At 41.4% G+C, this 22,401-nt stretch overlaps 1 protein-coding gene across 4 annotated transcripts in view; it reads left to right on the top strand.

Annotated features, from left to right (window-relative positions):
* Positions 1–10,382: 10,382 nt before the first annotated feature.
* The window catches only part of LOC111835102 (sodium/calcium exchanger 1-like), a 66,183-nt gene continuing 54,164 nt past the window's right edge, over positions 10,383–22,401 (top strand). The window contains exons 1-2 of one of the 4 annotated variants that reach the window (XM_023795067.2): positions 10,383–11,177; positions 11,852–11,996. The gene's annotated coding sequence lies outside the window, so the exon portion shown is untranslated. The remainder of the gene's footprint in view (positions 11,178–11,851; positions 11,997–22,401) is intronic. The other 3 variants (XM_023795076.2, XM_023795057.2, XM_023795084.2) reach the window with 3 other exon arrangements.

Here is a 22,401-nt window from a genome sequence, read left to right on the forward strand (position 1 = left end):
AGGAAAAAAATCGTACATATAGAACTGCCTGACAACCTGAGTCAGAGATGTATACGGAAAACTAAGTGCCGATTTGTCCACTTGACAGTGGGAAGCACAGAGAGCATGTATTTCAACCCCGTGGTTTACTTCTGCTGTATTATTAAGTGCTTGATACTTCATATGAAAAACTAGAGTAAAATCTCAAATTTCTCTCAAATACAGCCTCACTATCATTAGTCTCATTTACGTGTTCTTTGTTTTATGTACCCCACCCAAAGGGACAGATTTATTTAATCTGCAGAAATTCTTGCATTGGAAAACTGAAGGGCATCTAAGCTTATTTCCAGAAGTCGACCATCTTCTAACTAGAGTCTATCCCAGGCAGCATAGGGCTCACAGCTGGGGTACACCCTGCATGAGTTTCCTGTACATCAAAGGAAACATACTCTCACACAGAACAATTTAACATAACTGCTTTGTAAACTGACTCAGAAGAAAGCCTGCAGTACTTGGGGGGATCAAACAAGTTCCCATAATGTCATAATGTCATAATAACATGTTTACACACACACACACACACACACACACATATATATATATATACACACACACATACACACACACACACACAGCAGAAATAGCAGATTCCCATTCAGTAGGTGTCGTCAGGCTATAGTGCTAGCTTCTAAACCACTCTGATATCCTGAAACCTAATTTTTCTTTCATTTTACCTTTGATTGGTTCATTCCAGTGCTTATTTATTGTGCTTCATTTCAAACTTGAGATTATTTTCCCTTAAGACTTCTAAAATGTCAGATTTTTATGATTTATGTTACAAACTTAGCTCTGTGCAGGGTGATTATGAAAACATGCTTTTAAAAGAAGACCATGCCAACTCTGGACCCAAAAGCCTGCGGGTATGAGACACAAGCGCTACCCAGTGTGCCAACATACTGCCAACGATTCCTGCTCTACAGAAATTAATTCACATCTTGGATGTTTGTGTCACAAAGTGGTCTCAGATACTATCATTCAATACTATCATTTGAATTACAGACAATGACATATATAGTTTCCCTTTCACCTTGTTTATCATTTTTGTTGTCTTTGCAGAGTCACAAAACTCCTCGCTGACACATGACACCCTGGACACTATTTGTTTGAGCTGTTGCCGTCCGGCAGTCAGAGCTCACATACCAGACTGAAGAACAGTTTTTACTCCAGTGCAGTAATCAGGCTGAACCAGGCACTAACTGTCTCTCACTAAGGACTCAACCCTCCCTCATCTCACCATCATACAGCATTGATGCATTATACTACATATCCATTTGTACTTGGCATGTATTTATTGATTATTTCAGATATTGTACAGAGTGTGGGCTAATGGTTAGGGAAGCATGTTTGTGGGTTGCAGGTTCAAATCCCTGACAGTCAAGGTACCACTGAGATACAAGGTACCGCCCCGCAAGCACTGCTCCCCAGGTGCTGAATTAGTTGCCCCCTGCTATGTCACATATGGGTTAAATGCAGAGGACAGATTTTGTTGTGTACTGTGTGCTGTGGTGTGTCAACAATTACAATTAATAATTTTCACTGCTTTGTGTTTTGTTTGTCCCACTTGGGAGCTGCTACCCCAGTCTCACTGTGTTGTCATGCACAATGACAATAAAGAGTTGAATCTTGAATCGTAAAGAAAATTATTTCTGATTTTGACGTGCTTTCTGCTGGCTGTGCTCCTAAACCTGGTCACTGATGCAAGCACCGTCTTGAATGACGGGAATGAAGGTGCTATGTCTGGAGGAAGTTCTGCAGGGGGCTCCTCAGTCCTTGGGTTAGACTTTCATGAAATCAAACACCAAGCAGGCTTGATAGCTCAGCAAGATTGGGTCAGTGTTTCTCTAGAGTGAAGCAGAATGGCTTGGCTGTAAAGTAACGGAACTGGTGGTGCAGCAGCTGTAGAGGTGGAAAGTCACTTGGCTCCATTTTAGGCAACATTAATCTTTGAACAAAGATAGGTCTTTCTAGAACATATTCTGCTTTATCCTTGAAAAATACATCATTCTTATTCTTTGCACCATTTGAAAATGCTGACGCTATACATTTGTCAGGAATTCTTTGGAAACTTTGGATGCAAGGTGGGGCACAGCGTGAATGGGATATCTCAGCAGTATATGCGCTTGAACACAATTTACTGAAATTTAGAGTCACTAGTAATTGTAAAAGTGCTTTGGAAATAAGCTGAAGCATCTGGAGGAAGCCTGCTAAATACATGGAGAATGTGCAAGATCTGACCGTGAAGAGCTGGGGATGGATCCAAACCGGCAATCCTGGGGGTGTGAGAAAACCATGTTACCCACTGCGACACCATGCTGCTTGCTATTAATTTCTGCTGCATAGAAATTAATTATTCACATTTTGCTTGTTTGTCCCACAAGCTGGAAATAAACCTGGGCTAATTGTTGTGAATATATAAGCCTCCTTGTGTCTGTGTGTGTGTGTGTCTCTGTGTGTGGATTATGTTTATATTACGTTGTGGGGACCAAATGTCCCTCACAATGTAATAAAAGCATGTCAATCTGTCAATGCGGGGACCATGTTTCAGGTCCCCACAAAGACCTGTGAATGCAATCAAAAAATAAAAAATGTCTGGTATTTAGTTTGGTTACTTATGGGTAAGGTTAAGGCTGGGTAGGGGTTAATCCAGGGGAAATAAACAGAGTTTTAGCCTGGGTTAAGACATACCAGCATTTCAGAGTGGATCATTGTCCTATTTACTGGTTTTTAATTTCAGATTTAGGGTAGTAATAACCTCAGAATCGTGGAACATTTATGGAGGCACTTGAAGACCAAGAAAGTGAAGCATGATATTGCAAGTGATGTCAGTGATGTTTGCATCTTCAGGTTTTGTACAACCTTGTGGAATCATTGCCTGCTCAAATGTCATTAGAGCAAAAGTGGTCATATCAAATACTAAGAGATTCTCGAATTTATGTAAACCTTTTCAACAATTCAACTGATCAAATTCTTATGCTGATAATACAATTTGCAGCAAACAATTTCATTAGAAAAGAATGCAAAGTAGAAACATTTTTACTAGCAGGCGTAGACTTTTGATAGACACGCATATACACATATGGAAAGATTTCCATATATACAGTGGTACCTCAGTTCTCGAACTCATTAGAACTGGCATTTCTTAAAAGTCGAACCAACCAGTTAGAAAAAAAATTAGAGTCGATCTGAATCTCAGAAGTCAAACCGTGAATGCCGACCTAAGATAACTTGTACGCGCGGGGAAATGAGTCACGCTGCACGTCTCTCAGCGGAATCAAAGGGTAACGCTTCAGTCTCAGCCTCGCATTTGCTGTGATAGCATCCTGCATGTTTACACTAGTTGAAAACATATATTTAGACAGTAAAAATACATTTAGACAACGATAGACAGTAGCAGTAATTATTATTATATAATAAAATACATTTAAAAATAAAGATTTCTTATTCATTATTTTAATATTAATAATACACCATTAATACATTTAATTAGAATAATATTGTCGCGCTGAGTGGGGACAGAACGGAGACAAAGGCGCAGACGTCAGGGTATCGGGGAATACGAGTTTAATTACAGGTAAGGCAGGCAAAACGCAGACGGACAATACAATAACAGGTGTTATGCCGAAAAAGGCATCCCTGCCACAGAATGCATGCCTGTATCTAAATGACCGATTGGTCGCTGATCTGAAACAAGTTGAGCTACTTCGTCCAGTTAGGCTACCATATATGGAAGTAAATTAATGACAAAAGTCGTTGATGAAAAAAGACACGTTGAATTACACTTATCGAATAAAAACGCATTGCATTAATGACGCTTTGAATTTTTGGGGACTGTAATTTAATATCTGCATACATTTAAACATTGAACATTTCAACTGAAAACATTTCAATCGTAATTTCATTGCTTAAATATTCAGTACAAATATATTCGGCTTCCAAAATTCAGTTACAAAAGATACGTATTTTAAAGTGCATGTTTATAATTCAACCACATGAATTCAGTTAATGTAATTTCGCCTCAAAATAAATTTCAAAAGAACAAATTCAGTTGAAAATATTCCATGTGTTTTATTCGCATCTTTATTATTCAAGCAGTAACATTCAGTCCTCTTATTTCTGCTTTACAATATTCAGTCCCGTTATTTTCGCTGTTTCAAATACGCTGCCACAATTTCAGTGGTTTAAAATACGATCCGAAATTCAACCCTCTACATCCGGGACTAGCAGGATGAGCCAAAGATTGCCGATAGAGTTCTCTTCGGGAACCGCGATCAAAATGGAGCAAGCGATCAGTACAAGTACTGATTGACTTGGCAGCAGATTTTTGTTGATTGTGTTATTTATGTTTCTTGTCGTTTACTGGTCAATACGATAACTTATTGCAACCCCAACTAGTAGGTTTTTATGTAAGTAATTCGCTAGCTACATTAATTATCACCAAACTTATCTTGCTAACGTAAGATGCCTGCGGGCAACTACAAGGTTTACACACCAAGAGTTTAAATCAGCATGATAAATTTATGATATTGACAGTCAGTTATGAAAGCTGCTGGCAACAGGTATAATGGCAAGGGCACCAGCAACTGACTTATACCTTGATGGAATTTGTATAAATAGTGCATTATAACTATTATGTAAGAAAACAAATGTTTAGCACGATATTATACACTGATGACGATATGAATGTTCATAAACACGACGCGATATTTCACGGCCCAGCCCTGTCCGATACCGTTTCATTGTCACCGTCTTTTCCTTTATTAATTAGGCATATCATACTTTCAAAGTGCTATTAAGGTCCCTTCTGGTGTCATCGCCGACGTCACGGACCTGTCAGTCCCCAAGTCGACGACTATCCCCCTGTTCCCCTTGCAAGCTAGCAAAGTGCTATTATGGTCCCTTCTGGTGTCATCGCCGACATCGCGCACCTGTCAGTCCCCAAGTCGACTACTATCCCCCTGTTCCCCTTGCAAGCTAGCAAAGTGCTATTAAGGTCCCTTCTGGTGTCATCGCCGACATCGCGCACCTGTCAGTCCCCAAGTCCACTACTATCCCATCCCAATAAGTTTTCGTATTGACCAGTAAACGACAAGAAACATAAATAACACAATCAACAAAAATCTGCTACCAAGTCAATCAGTACTTGTACTGATCGCTTGCTCCATTTTGATCGCGGTTCCCGAAGAGAACTCTATCGGCAATCTATGGCTCATCCTGCTAGTCCCGGATGTAGAGGGTTGAATTTCGGATCGTATTTTAAACCACTGAAATTGTGGCAGCGTATTTGAAACAGCGAAAATAACGGGACTGAATATTGTAAAGCAGAAATAAGAGGACTGAATGTTACTGCTTGAATAATAAAGATGCGAATAAAACACATGGAATATTTTCAACTGAATTTGTTCTTTTGAAATTTATTTTGAGGCGAAATTAAATTAACTGAATTCATGTGGTTGAATTATAAACATGCACTTTAAAATACGTATCTTTTGTAACTGAATTTTGGAAGCCGAATATATTTGTACTGAATATTTAAGCAATGAAATTACGATTGAAATGTTTTCAGTTGAAATGTTCAATGTTTAAATGTATGCAGATATTAAATTACAGTCCCCAAAAATTCAAAGCGTCATTAATGCAATGCGTTTTTATTCGATAAGTGTAATTCAACGTGTTTTTTTTCATCAACGACTTTTGTCATTAATTTACTTCCATAACCATAGTGCTAATCGATAGCCCTAACCCTAACCCTTATCCTAACCCTAATCCCCAAAAAACCTGTAAAACCCTAACCCCCAAAACACCCCTAAAACCATAACCCCCAAAAACCCCCTAAAACCCCAACCCTAACCCTAACCCCCAAAACACCCCTAAAACCCTAACCCTAACCCCCAAAAAACCCCTAAAAGCTCAACTCGTCAGAACACCGGCATGCATTCTATGGCAGGGATGCCTTTTTCGGCGTAACACCTGACTGGGGAAACAAACTGAAAAGCGGACTAAATACAGAGGGCTAATGAGAACAACAGAAACAGCTGATCACACTGGGATCCCACACGGGGTTAACGAGGGGGCGTGGCACATGGAAGGAGCGGACTATCGGGGCAGGACACATTTTTTTTTAACTTTACACATTGTTTGGATACATTTATTTTCTAACTTTACAAATTACTATTTTGATAAATGTGCTTAGATGTGTTTAGTACAGTATATGCTCTTCTTGTGTTATCCGGTTCACTTTGTGTTTAAATGCTAAAAAACATATTTAGGTGTAATTTTTTGGGGCCGGGAACCAATTAATTGGTTTTCCATTATTTCTTATGGGGAAAATTCTGAAAGGATTAAATTCGAGTTCTGAGGTACCACTCTACTGTGAAATATTTTAACAAAAAAGTTGTATGAATACATCCAAAATCTATACGAAGGAGGGGGTTTCACTTATTTTTGGATGATGCAGTATTTTATTAAATATGTTAAACTTATCTTCACATTCTGTTCAATTTCCAGTTCGAATGCATGCTTTTAGAACTGAAATTATGCTATTTTAAAGCAAAGATATTTCAAATAATATTTCTATTATTAATCCAAGTTCACCAGTAGATGGCAGCCTTATACTGGAGGTATTGCGATTGGAAATGTCTGATGAGTAGTGCAGTTTAAATAGGTAAAAGAACCAAACATCGGACCTCTTGGGGTCCTTCGGTCTGTTTTAATTGAATTTTGGGGTCCCAAGAGGCTGTAACCCATGCTCTAAATGTATACGGCAATGCTAGGGCTAATGTTAACACTTAGCATTTACTTTTAGGATTCTAGTTCTTACAATTTTCTTTACCTTATACACATTACAGCTTTCAAATACAAAATAATATTGTATTATTTAGTCTTCAATTTTTCTCCTAGATTATGTTGCACTAAAAGTAACGAAATATCACAAAATGCAACTCTGGACAAACTTGCCTCGCCCACTATTCTATTTATTGTAGTCCGTCGACAGGAGGCGCCAAAGAGCTTCCTGTCGATGAGGGAAACACCTCACACTTTGGTTAGGATGCCCAGAAGGAGCAGCATCACGCCCCTTTTCACGGTATTACAGCAGTCCCGTCCTCGCCACTCCGCCGCCGTCTCAGTGGTTTCTACAATATGTCATCCGATCATAAGTAAGTGGGTGTCTTCCATTAGAGCCAGCTTTCATTGCAGAGCCCCATGTAATGTCTTTCTAAAACGACATAATTTTATTTAAATTATTTTCAATGATGGAAATAAATGTATGAATGAAATGTATGCGGGCGAAAGGAGCGTTTTGTGTGAGCGTGCGCCTGCGTTGACAGGGTAAAATAGCCTCGTCTGGAAGCCTTTCTAGAATATGTTTTTTTTCCAGGTTGGTGTGGTCTGTAATTTTTATGGCAATGAAAGGGACAAGCCTATCCGAGGTCTGCAATTTTAATGCTGCCATGTTCTGTGGTTAAACTCAAAGGTCTCGCACTTTGCTGCATATAGACACATGCAATTATTGACCATTTATACACATGCTGACTGTGTCCTGCCTTTTGGGGTTTTCTGGAAGTATTTTAAGAAATATGGTTTCATCCTGCCCAAGGTTACTTAAACCATCACTTGTTCTTTATAGCTCTTCTGAATTTAAAGGGACGAGCTTTATTATTAAAGTGGAGTATGTGCATTAATGGTCAAAGATAATATATGCACTGGATTTTTACAGTTAAACAATATATGGTTATACCAGTGAGTGCCTTTAACCCCCCTTAAATATTCCAATTTAATGCAAACAACTTTACGAATGTACAAAAGCACTTACGATTCAAATATAATGAAAAGGACGTGGAGTGCATTGTTCCAATCTGTGTTTGCCTGTGATTTAAATAAACTGGATATTCAGTGTTCTAGTTTTTATTTGAGATGCTCCCCTTCATAATAGAACTGTCAAGTAACTGAACAGGGAGATGGCCGTGATAACAAAGACACAGACACTGTATAATGCATCAATGCACGATTACCAGAGATGACAGCAAGTCATAGATAGAATTTACTATTGAAGTGGTGTCTCTATGGCTGCTGAGGCAGAACTAGTAGGTCTGTACAGTCTTTGGAGCTATAAGTGAAGCAATACATGGTTCACGCTTTGACACTCCCACTCAGACCTATACACATAGGATGTTACATGGTGATCCTTCAACCAATGCCCATGATAAAAGCTCTACTGCCATTCTAATGTGGTTATCCTGCCTGTAATTTGTTTGGAATGAGGTAGTTATTACCTTAATTATAAAGAATCAGGGTGAATTGGGTCTTTTGAAATGCAATATAGTAGACGGTGTATGTTATAAAATACAGTAGGCAGTCACCTGCAATCATTGTGTATGTTTTCAGGCATCGGAGAGCTGTTGTTGGAATACTTTCAATATCACTATTTACTACCTTAACAATGGAAGATCCTATGAACATTTTTAAAAAAGTACAAATTGTAGTTTAAAGGACTTGTTTAACCTGATTAAAATACACAAATTCACCAAAATATATGCTGTTTCCTTGCCTAAATAAACACATCGGCAATATATAATTCAGATATATTTTTTGTTCTTGTAAATAAGATACAGTACTAGTTAAAAGTGTATATACTGTACATTTGTATGTAAAATTAGTAATTCTGAGCTTGGAACAGGTCCTGTATCATCTTGCCCTTTATTATTCAATCTACTGTTTTTCAGCCATTATAAATATTGGTACAAATAGTAATTACTTGCTACATGAACTATTGCAAAAATCACAAATTCATCAACATAATACATCGATAAAGGTAGGCAGTAAGTTGCAACCATTATCATTAACAGAAAAAAACAGTGACAAAAAGTCTAAATAATATTTAAGCTGTATGATGGATAGTGCTTGGGGTTGTAATAAGTGTTGGACTCAAGTAAAGGTGGCACTTTATTCATGCAATATCTTACTTTTATAGATTAAATGTGGGGACATCAGTGGTTAGGAACCTATTACCAGAAGTTCACTGTTTTTTAGTACTAGGAGACACTTTCTGTGGTCTGATGGATAGAAATGTAATAAACTTGGTGGATGAGCTTCATTGATGCAAACATAATCAATGAGGCTGTTGACATCAATGAAGACAGCTAACATATATCAATAGACAATTCGAGTGAAGCACCTTACTCAGCAAACTAACGACACCACTGGAGTGTTAAACTTGGTCACTTACACCCCTGGAGTGTTAAACAGCTAATGAGAGTTAAGGATGTGCCACTGATGTGGAGGTTTTTAAAGAGTCTCCACAGAAATACAGGCATTGTTACATCAACATTGCTGATGTTACTGTGCATGTGCAAGAAACCCAGGAGAATGGAGTCACATGGTCCAATGAAGGAGCCCCTGGTGTAGGAGCCAGGTCTATCAGGTTATTTTGTACAGTACGGAGTTCTACTGTGGTAACAGGCTGACCAACATCACAATTTTCTGAAGCACATTGTGTTCTACAGTTATTATTTGACAGGTAGTTTTTCTAGAACACGCCCATACAGTATGCCATTTCTGAGGCATTACACTTTCTATACCTGGGCTGGAACTCCATCTATCCATCCATCCATCTTCTATCTACTTATCCTGTTCAGGGTCACAGGGACCTTTCCACGCCTCTATTCCATGTTTCATTTGAAGCCCTCATAAATGCAATATCTCAGTGCATTGTTTCACTACAAGAGCTTGTCTTCAACCGCAATATCCTGCCAAATGTATCCATTGGCCGAGTGCACTTACAGGTAAGCAGGTTTCTGCGTGGGAGAGTTGTGCTGCTGGACTGACGCACGTGGGCACAGTATTGCTGCCTATAGAACAAGACTCCACGAAATTGTCTGAGAGAGCACTTGTTTGCATCTGACAGTTTCCTTATTGTTTTGAATATTGTATTCTTAGCTGTTAGCGTCCGATATTTTAAATCCGTTCATTCACGAGATACTAATGACCACATTAAAACGAGACAGTGTAATACACAAAGGATTTTACAGATCAATTCTAATGACAAGATAATCAATTAATCAGTTTAATAAATCTGTAATAAATCTACTCTGTTAAGTCTAAATGACCCATCAGTAAATGATGTTGTTTTAGGTCGCGGGCTCATAATAATTAATCGGGGGTCTCGTTTTTATTTGCGATGTGCATAATGTCTGTGGACTGTCTTAACTGCGTTTCTAATCTCCGCTTTTAAGTGACTTAGTTGTAGCGTTTATATTTGCTGTACAAAAGCCAGTCCCCTGGGAAATAAACGTAGACAGGGAGAAAATTACAATTAAGGAGCACGCCGCTTCTGTCCTTCGGCTCGCAGTGGCTCGAAAGGCTGCCCCCCTTTTGCCAGCCACCCTTTACAGTCACTTCATGCTATTCTGCTGATGGGAGAGCATCGAGTAGTCTGGCTTCCTCGACTGATGTTTTCCTTATTCTGTCTCCTTCTACATTCCCGTTAATCGTGCTGCCTCTTTCTGTTACACAGATTATACTGAAATACAGTAGACACGTTCAGTTCCTTCATTATTTTGCTGGGTGGGGGGAAACTAAGGCATTCGCCATAAGGCTACCCTTAGCCTGCATTCAGTCAACGACCGTGTACAGAAACCTGCGCGCGTCCGATCAGCCTCTGAATGGGAATTTCCACCGGATTCGAAGACTGTGAAAAGAAGAAAGGGCATAAAGCGATTTCCACGTTTTTTTCCACGCTTGCAAGAAGTTGTGTTTCGCATTTTCAGACTTTCTTTCGGACGCACTGTGGCATCGTTGAAGTGGGAAGTGTGCATTATGAAAAACCCAGTTTATTTTTAGCTGTGACTGGGGGAAAAATAAATAAGAGGAGGCACTGGTGAAGGTTGATCGAGAGAACAGGAAGAGGTGAGCATTAACTTGAAAAGAGTTGGCGACGACACAGTATCTGTGGACTTACAGGTGTATTATCCTAAAGCGCCGCATGTTCTAAGACGCGTCCAAGGCTGTGACCATCGGCTGCATTCGTCAGTATTTAAATGTCTATTGCGACGTGCAAGCAGCTTTTCATCTGTTATATGACATTCCTTTATTACCTGGCGGAGAGATTAGGGAGGCGGCAGTAAACGGAAAAATAGTTACAAGTGAGTATGCGTTGCCACGATGCCTGTTTTGCAGCCAATACTGTGAAGATTAGGGTCATGCAGTGTAAACACCCACTCATAAGAATACATTAGAAGTGAGGTGCACAGCGTGACATGGCCAGTGTTGTCTCAGACACAACGCGGAGACTATTTCGACGTGGTTAAAAATAGACAAAGCGTGATTTGAATACTCATCCAAAGCCAAGAAGGCACGTACTATGCAGTTACAAGGCTGTTTGATTGTTGTATGAACTCAATTGTAAAACAGTCAAGGTATAGGCCTGTGTAAGCACTAAATTATATTTTAAATAAAACAGTTTTAATAATATAAGCTCCACCTTTCAGAAAGCCTTCTGAAAAACATAATCCTACAATGTAACAATTTTCATCAATGAATGAGGTTATTTTAGCCAAATCCACAAGCAGTAACCTAGGCTACATAATACCGTCTCCTATAACCAGTCAACAGCCTATTTGTTTTCAACAAAAAACGGCGTTATCCGACCGTAACAGGAATGAAATACTGCAATTGAGAGGCTTCTCCCAAGTCAGTTTATGGCATAAATATGATTTCTTTTACGCTATATTGACAGCGGAGAAGCAGTCCTGTACCTCCCTCAACTCCTGCGTTCTTCTTTGCAACCCCCCCCCCCCCCCCCCCGGTGGAAATTAAGAAGACACCTTTCCATGTGCGGCCGGGCACGGCTGTAAGACCTAGGCGACGAGGGATCGAGGTGATCCGCGGATGACTGGAAGCCCAAGGGAGTCTACCACTGTCTCACGAAGGGCTGTCACTGCCGCCCGTAAAGACAATAGCAGGTAAGACCCTATTTGTAACGCTGATTATACAGATGCATAATCTATATAGGTTATATTTATCCGACAAAATGTATCTAATTGAACATCCCTACGAATAATCTTATGAGAGTTACGATATGCACATGCTTGTAGGATGTTGAGATTAACAGCCAGCACAAACGGTTTTAATTGTACACGTTGAAGTAGTTACATTTTTACCTCATGTTGAAGTTCGATGCATAAACCAATCTGCAAATTTAAAAATAACAGTAAAAACACAGCGTATAGCCTTCACCCATGAATAATTTCGGATTCCGCGACTTTAAGCTTTAATACATGCGTACATGCAGGCACATTGACGTACCCAGCTGGCATTCGACCGACCTTAAACGTTTAAATGTGGTTGAAATAATGTCAGTTTATAAAAAAACATTCATTCAACGTCAAAACAACGTTGAATACCAAATGGTTGAAATGGTGTTGTTAACTAACTATGGATTCAACATAGAAATATAAATAAAATTTGAGTTGTACGTCAAATCAACATTATTTTTACAACCATGCATTTGCAAAATCTAAACAAATTCCAAAGGTTATCCAGCACTGACACCTGACGTTGATTCAACGCTGACTCCACGTTAAAATGCCAGCTGGGTACAGCTGAAATTTGTGGAAAACATCTTTACACACACGATTGGTTTTTCCTGACTAACTTACACACAGGTATCAGCAGCTGTCATTATACGATCATTTGCGACTAGTATTTAAATGAAGTCGTTCGGACTAAGTGCTTGACTGAAAGGTGAAACAACGAAGCTCCTCTTGGGATCTGAGCCTGCTGGGTGCTCGATCAGTCTTCTAGTCCAGAGCTGGACTTCTCAGGTAGTAGGTTACTAGAATTATATGAGGTATTTATATAGTGTTGTAGGACCTCTGCAGCACATCAAGTTCATCCCAAAGGGGTTTCGTTGGGGTTGAGGTTGAGCTCAGGGCTCTGTGTGGCCCGGTCAAGTTCTTCCATACCCAACCATGTATTTATGGACCTTGCTTTGTGCACTGGGGCAGAACAGAAAAGGGTCTACCCCAAGCTGTTTCCATAAAATTGTACAAAATGTCTTGGTATGTTGAAGCATTAAGAGTTCCCTGCTCTGGAGCTAAGCTGCCCAGCCCAACCCCTGAAAAACAACCCCATACCATTATCCCTCCTCCACCAAACTTTACAGTTGGCACAATGCAGTCAGTCAGGTAAGGTTCTCCTGGCATCTGCCATACCCAGACTCGTCCATCAGACTCCCAGACAGAGAAGCGTGATTTGTCACTCCACAGAACAGGTTTCCATTGCCCCAGAGTCCAGTGGTGGTGTGCTCTACACCACTCCATCTAACGCTTGGTATTGTGCTTGGTGATGTGAAGCTTGCGTGCACCTGCTTGCCCATGGAAGCCCATTCCATGAAGCTCCCGGCGCACAGTGTTTGTGCTGCAGTTAATGCCAAAGGAAGTTTGGAACTGTGCAGTTACTGAGTCAACAGAGCGTTGGCGACTTTTACGCACCATGCACCTCAGCACCTGGCGACCCCGCTGTGTTACTTTACGTGGTCTGCCACTTCATGGCTGAGTTCCTGTTGTTCCTGAATGCTTCCACTTTTTAAAAATACCACTTTCAATTGACCATGAAATATCTGGCAGGGAAGAAATTTTGCAAACTGACTTATTGCAAGGGTGGCATCCTATGACAGCACCACACTTGAATTCACTGAGCTCTTCAGAACAACCCATTCTCTCACAAATGTTTGTAAACCTGACTGCATGGCTAGGTACTTGATTTTATGCACCTGTGGCAATGTGTCTGAATGAAACACCTGAATTCAATGATTAAGAGGCGTGTCCCAATACTTTTGTCCATATAGTGTATATGTGTGTTAGTTTTGCCACAGTTATAATTGTTGCAATATATATGAAATAACAAAGGCGATATATGTGTGTACCATGTAATTGTGTACTCAGGATCTAAGAGGATGTTAATTATATTTTCAGGTCTCTGCTAAATGTGAATGGTGAAGAGGTTTGTTGTGGCTTTCCTAGGTGTGCATCTTTTTTGCATAATCTAGAAAAAGTCTGTTTCCACTTGTGTGGTCAGACAAGTTTTGACGTTTTTGAATTAAGAAGGCACCTGCTACCATTGAGAAATAAGATCATTTTGTAAAAGGGGAGAGAATTATAAACAGGGAATCTAGGCAAATGGTTGACAAGAATTCAGAAAATGGGAAGCAATTAAGACAGGAAATGAGTAATAGCAGCGGTCGGTCCCTCTTTGAGCAAACTAAATTCTGGTTAGACTTTCATTTAGGTAATCGATTCTGTAATTGGGCAGTTTGTTTCCCAAGTTGTCTATATTGGTCTCAAACTCCTGGACAAGTGAAGACTAATCTGATTAAGTCCCTGGTTAAGTGAGAGAACCTTTTTTCCCAACATGGACTAGTTTTTGTTTTGTGACATGGATCAGACTAAAAACAATAATGTAACGGACATTGATAATGATTGTGAAGTACAGCAGAGACACACTCCATGCTAGCCAAACGAATGGAGCCTCTGGACGTTTTTAATAACGCTGTTATCACCGTTCCCAGGTCAGAAATGCAGTAGCATTAGCAGGCTAACTCTAAATGGCACCCCCGTGTGCTGTTGCTGTGCAGAAACGTTTGAATCAGGAGGCTGGCTTTGGTAGAAGCTAATTTTTAGCTACTGCTGTGCTTTTTGGAAATGGACTTGCAAGAATGATCCTTTCATTCTTTTCGTAGTGAAAACCAAATTCCACGATCATTCCTGTTTTCATACTCATAAACACTTCCCAGTGTCTGGGAGGGAGAGTATACGCTCACTCAATTCACGGCGTTGTTCCTCAACGGAAACCGTGTGATGCGATTTCCACATCTATGTCTGTGTCGGCAGATGTGGCAGGATACAGGTAAATGTTCTGACCAAATCTGATTGTGCCAGCAATCTCATCAACCCGGAAGAAATGAAAATTCACTTCCATCACCTTTAATGTGTATGAGCAACTGCCAGAGATAAAAGTATGATTATATAACTTGGCTCTATTTGAATGGCTAAAAGGCTCAAAGCAAAAACAGACTTTGTCTTTAATTAGGAGAAGTAAAGGAGTCTGTTTGTGAAGGATGTAATTAAAATCGCTTAAAATGTGCCAGAAAATATCAATGCAATCACCCAATGAAAAGTTGTAACCACAGATTAGCAAATAGCATTGTGAGTAAACTGCATCCAAGTGGATAATTATTCACTTGCTTGTTGAGATAGGGTGGGACAGGAGTTTAGCAAAAAGCATATCTTTCTAAAAGAAGTGTCGATTTTGTTGGAAATGTCAGCTGTTGCAGCTTGTACGCGCTTGCCAAAAGGCGTTTCTGTCACACTGTAGTTTGTCACACTGTCCAATGATTCATTTATTGTCTTGTGCTACTTTAGGGAGGAAGCAGATTGCTTAGTGCTGAAAACTGGTACAGTTTCACATTGAGAGCATGGTGAAATTTATGGCTGAAATGGGGTTGACATGCAGGATGATAGGCCCAGAAATGGTAAGGGTGTCTCACCTGGTCACTGTCATGGTTCTGTTGTAACAATGTCCTGTGTTTTTGGCACAAACATGTTCCCCTATGTCCAGTAGCAGAGGACATACCAGTGCGGTTATGAAAACATATGTCTGTACCAGGCCAGCGGAGAGGACGCTGAAGATGGAAGGCTTCCAGTTGTATTTAAACACAAGTTACAAATAGACCAAACACAGGAACACCATAGTTAAAGATTAATCCTGGAATTTATGGCCTAATTTCATTATCGCAGATTTATACATGAAGCTGTGATAGAATATTTTCTGTATAATTGCAATAAAACCAGAGCGGTTATTTCAGAATTTGTGTGTTTTGTAATCAGATGTGGGTTTTAAACACTCACTTACTATGATCAAAGGCGCTGTTCTGCTCGGCCTGTTGCTATCAGGTCTCTGCAGCTTCACAATCACCCAATTATAGCTTTCAAAGAGGTCGGACAGAGGAAATAAATTCTGTGTTGTCTGTATCTTCACAGTGTTATCAGCTCCAGGATTCGTTCTCCAAAACGCTGGGATATCAAAAGCCTCAAAGGGGTGCCGTCAAGCCTGCGGCGCTCCTGTACAGCGTGTTGGTGTGCGTTGCCCCGACGGATTTTTGCTAGCTTGTTCCCTGGGGGGCCTGTCTGATTTGTGGGTCCCTGGGCACGTTCCTTTGAGTGTTGCAGCCATATCCTCTCAGAGGCCGATGCCACTTTTTCGATTGAGTGTTATCCCTCCTTTTTTGCGTTTGTACTGCGGCTCAGACACTTCAGCCATTCAGCCGCTATTGATCTGTCCTCTGCAGCTGCCATCTTCGTTTGCATGTTGCCGTTGCCTCCCCCCCATGTGCCTAATTCTGAGTGGGGGCTTTAGGCAAACACGCTAATCTGTTTTATTTACAGTCCCAAATTTAGCTCCCTATCCTATTTTACTTTTTTCTCAAGGTTACTTTGATACTCTTAATTAGTTGTGTTGTGTTCATACAAAAGTACAGGCACACTGGCTTGACATGCCATTAGATCATACTCTTTATTTGTGTTATGTATGTATTCTTTGTACAGTTTTTGGTTGCCCAGTCTCTCTTAACCTCACGCATTGATGAAACTTGAACATCAGTGGAGTACAACCTATTCAGCCATCTTCCACCATCTTGTCTAATACATGGGGGGTCTGGAGCCTATCCCAGTTATCCACGGTTTTAGATATCCGTGTTTTACTTACGATGTGAAGAAAAAGTAAAATATGTAACAGTATGTTTTTTCAAGGTTCCTTCGTCCTTTGAGGCGTAAAAAAAAGCACGATGTTCAATGCTCCGTAATTCCTCGATGCTTGATACTTTTTCATTGTTCTATCATCTCTTGAGAACTAGGCTAAAATGTCAGAATCCCTTTCATTCGAGAGAGTACAGTTGTACATCACTGAATAATAATGTATAATGTACTTTATTATTACTGTATTTAATGTTGGTAATGTCTTACTGTCCCTAATTTATCAATTATCATAGGTAAGTACTGGAAAATAACAGTATACTTGGGGTCTGTGGATGTTTCACTGTTATCCACAGTTTGAGCTATTCGTGGTAGGTCTTGGAACGTATCACCCGCCGGTACGTGTGGACCACAATAGCGGGATGGGGAAGGCCATTTATTACAGGGCTTACACTCATACACTATGGGCAGTTTAGAGATAATGGACTGCGTGAGGAAGTGCGCACAGAGGGCAAACATGCCAACTCCACACGTAAATGGAGTGGGGGCGAGATCTGCAGCATCAAACCTGGGGGGGTGAGATGACGTCGTGCTGCCCCAGCTATATTGCTGCTCATGTCTAAAAATAATGTTTTTTTTTTTTGCTCCACCTAAACATCCACTTCACAAACAGCAGAATAGGCACAATATGAAGTTGTCCTGACTTTCTTGTTTATTTTATAACTTCATGTCCATGCAGTATGGTGCTTATGTCTAAGGGTGTTTTCACACCAGCAGTTTTTAGTCTGGTTAACACAGGGTGTTTAAATTCTCATTTCACCCAAGCAGCAACTTCCACTTCCTTTTTTTGGGTCTTGTGCCCTCCCTACTCCTGCCCTCCCCCGAAGAGGTAATATCAAACAAACCGGCGTTCCCTTCTGGGCTCCCAGAGTCACCTGGTTCTCTATGCCAAGCCTCTCAGGGTTTCCTGCGTTAATATAATACTGTACAGCTGGTGAACTCAGAGGCAGCATATGCTCGATACGAAAACATCGCCGAATCCTTTGTTTATTCTTTAACTCTACGCTTTTGACACACTCGTGCGTTATGTGTGCTGAAAAAATACATTATTTCTTGGAGTGTGTGGGGGCTTGTGAGGTTTCACTATTTGTGAAACAACTTCAAATCCGCTACTTTTTCACTCACGATAGTGGGTTTTTTTTGCATTGTGGTTGAAGTCTTTGCAATTTGCCTCTGGCAGACACCTTGGGGGTGGGGGTTTGTGCAGAATTTCTTTATCCTGCCAGTTTCCTCTGGACACACCGTTTTCCTCTGGTTGGCTAATTGGTCTCTCTAAACCGCCTTCTGTGTGAGCTTGTGCGTGTAGGTGCCCTGTGATGGACTGTCACCCAGTTGGGAGTTGACCCCAGCCTTGTGCCCTGTGCTGCCTGGCATAGGCTCCAGGCCCCCCGTGACCCTGCTCGGGATAAGCAGTTGGAGGATAGATGGATTAATTCTGACCCTGTGACACAGACCAGGATAAGTGCGTTTTATTTTAATTATAGTGAACGCTGATCCTCTAATCAAACTCTACTGCAAGTGTTAAGGCTATACATTTTCAGGAAGTCAGCTTTTTTTTACTGTAAGTGTTTTTAGAAGTAGAATTTATCCATTCATCTGTCTTCCAGTTGGTTGTTCTGGTCAGGGTTGGGAGGGGGGGATGCACAGCTGGAACCTCTCATGTAGTATGAGGCTGGGATGCCACTTCCAGAGTTTCTGAGAGATGTAATGTCTAATTACACTGTCCATCCATCTTTCAGCTGCTCACCCATTACATGGTCGCAGGGACCTTAGTAGAGAGACAACAACTTGGATGGATAGACAAATCAATTTACATTTTATTATTGAATGATTTGTTTACTCAGTGCTGGATTATCAGTATTTTTGATTAGATTTCTAACAGTGTCATGACTCAGAGTCAGACCTTCTAGGTAAAAACACATTTATTTGCTTTTTATACATACAGTAGTCTGAAACAGAGCATCCCAACCTGGCCAGTCCCACTGTCAGGCCAAGTCTTCTGACCACTGGTCCCTTTGACCGTAAGACAACTCTTCCTCTGCAGGATAGAGGTAGCCAGTGGGGCTCGGGGATGCTGACTGGTCTACGGCTCCTAGATGAGGTGCAGAAAATGCAGACTAGGGCACACCAGAGTGGAAAACCAGAAATAGGAAATAGGACCCAGAAACAGGAAGTGGGGCTGAAGCACAGTAACCAGGATGCTCACAGAAAACCCATGAACAAGACATCAGTCGCCCAACACAGGACCATGAATCGGGATCAGGAATCCAGGAACAGGACATTAGCCAACCAGGTCCAGAAACTCAAGACAACATGCTAGTCAACAAGGACCATGATTCATGGAATATGACAACAAGACTCCAAACCACTAAGCCAGGGATCGTGCTGGCTACTGACAAAAACAAGAGAGACACTTCAAACCTCACAGACGAGCTTCCGAACTGAATGCCATTCTGAGCCTGATGCTCTACGAGCATGACGATGATGGAACAGCGGGCAATGCTTACTGCTCTGTTTAAATAAGCTTCAGATCTAATTGCCACTGGCTCAGAGCGCCATCCCAGAACAGGCTCAAGTACTTGATTACCAATCAGGACAGGTGCCCTAATTCGTTGCTCTAGCATTTGGCAGGTTGAATTTTTGTTTTGCTCTTCCCCTTGGTTAGTTGAAGTAATAGGAAGCCAGAGACCAGATCAGTGAAAGGTTGAGTCTTGATGCCTCTCTGTGTTTCCTGAATAATCTTAGTGGTCATTGAATAGTCTTATTAGGTTCTTGATTTGTTGCAAGCAGAGCAGACTTATCATAAGGCAAGGGCAGGCAGCCGCCTAGGGGCTAAGCCCCTCCCCCCCTAAAAAAAAACAAAAAAAACTAGGGGCCCCTTGAAGATAGAACTTCCATAAGTTACATTTATACATAACATAATATGATCATTTAAAAGATAGCAACATGTATATTTTCAGGATAGACAAAGTTGCCCCGATCCCAGTAATGATTATTCCATAATTTTTATTCCATTATTTTAAGATTTCAAGCTAACCAGCTTTCTTTTAACACTGGAGGCTACTGGTTGTTCACTGCCAAGCAAAAAGTAACAAGAATAAAACAGCACAAAGATACAAGACTAACATTACGTGTCCATCATTTGATACAGTTTTGCTAGAGTGGTAGACAACTTGTGAACAGACGTGGTGAGAACACAATTAAACGAACGTATGCAAAAATTGAAGACTAACCTTAGCAAAAGAGGGAACGGATACACTTATTAAATCTGGCCGATCTATTCTCCGGAGCGATACCCGCCCCACCCCCATCAGCAAATTTTACTGCCAGCCCCCACCCTGATTGGTAAGTTTTACCTTTGGCATCCTGCACATTGTTTAGAGTATTATTGATGTTCCATTGTTTATAAATCCCTCTTGTCACCTCCAAAAACATCTCCAATGGCCCACTTAGGGGGTCCCCTACCCATGTCAGCCTAGGCCCCCCAGAGAAGTTAGCCTACCCATGGTTGGAAGATGTGTATCTCTTGCTCCAGTACTGCTTACATGTCCTCTAGGCTAAGCCTAGCCACACTCATGCCTAGACAGCACATATCTTTGTAATGTGCCGTTTGACTCACTTGTACATCGCTACGGACAAAATAAATAAAAACAAATGTAAATAAACGGAAGCTGCGTGTGCCAAATGCCACCGCGCTTGGCTGTGCCATGTACTGTCACCCCTGCCCCTCTCACAACAAAAAAAAAGACCCTTATTGTTCTGTTGTCCCGTGTCCTTCTGAGTCAGCGGTGGCAGCACGCCGCTTTAAAAAAATGTACATTTGTGGAATTGCGGTGCGTGAGCACAGTTCTTTCACTTGATGATGGAGGGCACTTTGCAGGAGAGTTTTTGTGGTGTATTCCTCTGCGCCGCCACAATCCCCGGCATCATGCTCTTATCGTTTGGTCTTATAATCGGCCTGCACTGATCTTCCTGCCTGCCCACAGAGCATGAGTGTGTGTGAGTGTGTGTGAGTGTGGCAGCCCTGCGACGGACTCCCATCCCATCCAGGCTTGTGCACTGGGCAGACTGGGATATGCTCCAGGCCATCCTCCGTCTGACCTGGTGCTGGATAAACGGTTGGAAGATGGACAGAGGGATTTGCGGCGGAATCCCCGTTAGTGATCAGCGGTCTTCCTCGGACATGCCTCTAATCTCCTTACCCTCCCTGTGCTCTCGCTGTGACTTCCTCCTTATTGAACATTATTGCCCAGTGTAATTGTGCCTTTCCACTGCATCTATATTGTAATCCACCCTCCCCCTCCAGAGAGCTGCACTCTCTTGTTAATGATCAATAAAATCCACTGGCACGCCTGCGATAGGAGAACAGGAGACTGCTGTTTACTCTCTCGAAGGCCTTAATTACACCGCAAGTAAGATGGTTTTTCTGTGGCGTGTCTTATCTCCCAGGCCACTGTTACCTGCATTGGTTTCAGATGTTGTTTTTGTTTACATCAACAACTATTGCAACTATTAATTAAAACAATTAATTAATTTGATTTAATTACTTGGGGGTTATAACCCCCCTCCCCTTGCTTCCTCTTACCAGTTCCTGTATTAAATTATAGTAATAGTTGATTTAATATCCTTAATTCCTTATGCATAATGACCAGAGCATATTGAAGCCTTATTTGTAACCAGAAGGAATTGTGCAAAAATCAGTCTGGTGTTGATGGATAATTGTGGGATCCCATTTTACTGCTGGCCACACGGGACTGGGTTTAAGGCCCTGGCTATAGTGAAGACAGAAGATGTGTGTGAAGTAGGAATGATCCATGCATTGATTTTCCCGAAACGAATGGAGCAGATTTACTCCCAAATGGAATCCGTCTGGCCACCTCTCTCTGTGGGAGCGTAGAGATGGCGAGATTCTCTATTTATTCTTCTCTCGCCTCGCGGTCAGTCTTCGCCAGGCTGCCTTGGGCAAGGTGCAGTCATCGCTCGTAGAATTTTCAGAAAAGGTGGCGGACGTGCTCGTGATGGACAGGCTCAATATTACCAGCGTCTGCCACGTTGAGGTCACATGCGCCACGAGCACGCTAGCATTCATGCACATACATACACCCAGCAGCCAGTGTATTGGGACGCCTGCTCCTTTATGCCGATTGGCTGCTCCTGCAAGCAGGGAATTGTGTGGCTGCGACTCATACATAAAGCAGCCAGACAAGGTCAAGAGGCTCAGTTACTGCTCGGCAGACCTTTGGAATGGGCAATGCGCGTGATCAAAGCTACTATATTGGTGCTGTGATCGCTGGTGCCAGATGGGGTGGTCCTCGCATCTTAGAAACAGCCACCTTTCAAGGGATTTTCATGAAATGCAGCTCCTGCAGATGATGGTGTATTACAAAAAAAAAAGATTCAGTGGATGACATTTCAGAGGGTGGAAGCACTTTGTTAATGAGAGAGTCAGAGGAGAATGGGCAGACATGTTAAAACCAGCTGGATGGCTACAAGTGTGAAAATGTCAAGGACTTCGCTCCACAAGGAATGGTCGCAGCATCTTGTTGAATCTATGCTT

Source organism: Paramormyrops kingsleyae, chromosome 10 (genome assembly GCF_048594095.1).
Source record: "Paramormyrops kingsleyae isolate MSU_618 chromosome 10, PKINGS_0.4, whole genome shotgun sequence".
Taxonomy (NCBI): domain Eukaryota; kingdom Metazoa; phylum Chordata; class Actinopteri; order Osteoglossiformes; family Mormyridae; genus Paramormyrops; species Paramormyrops kingsleyae.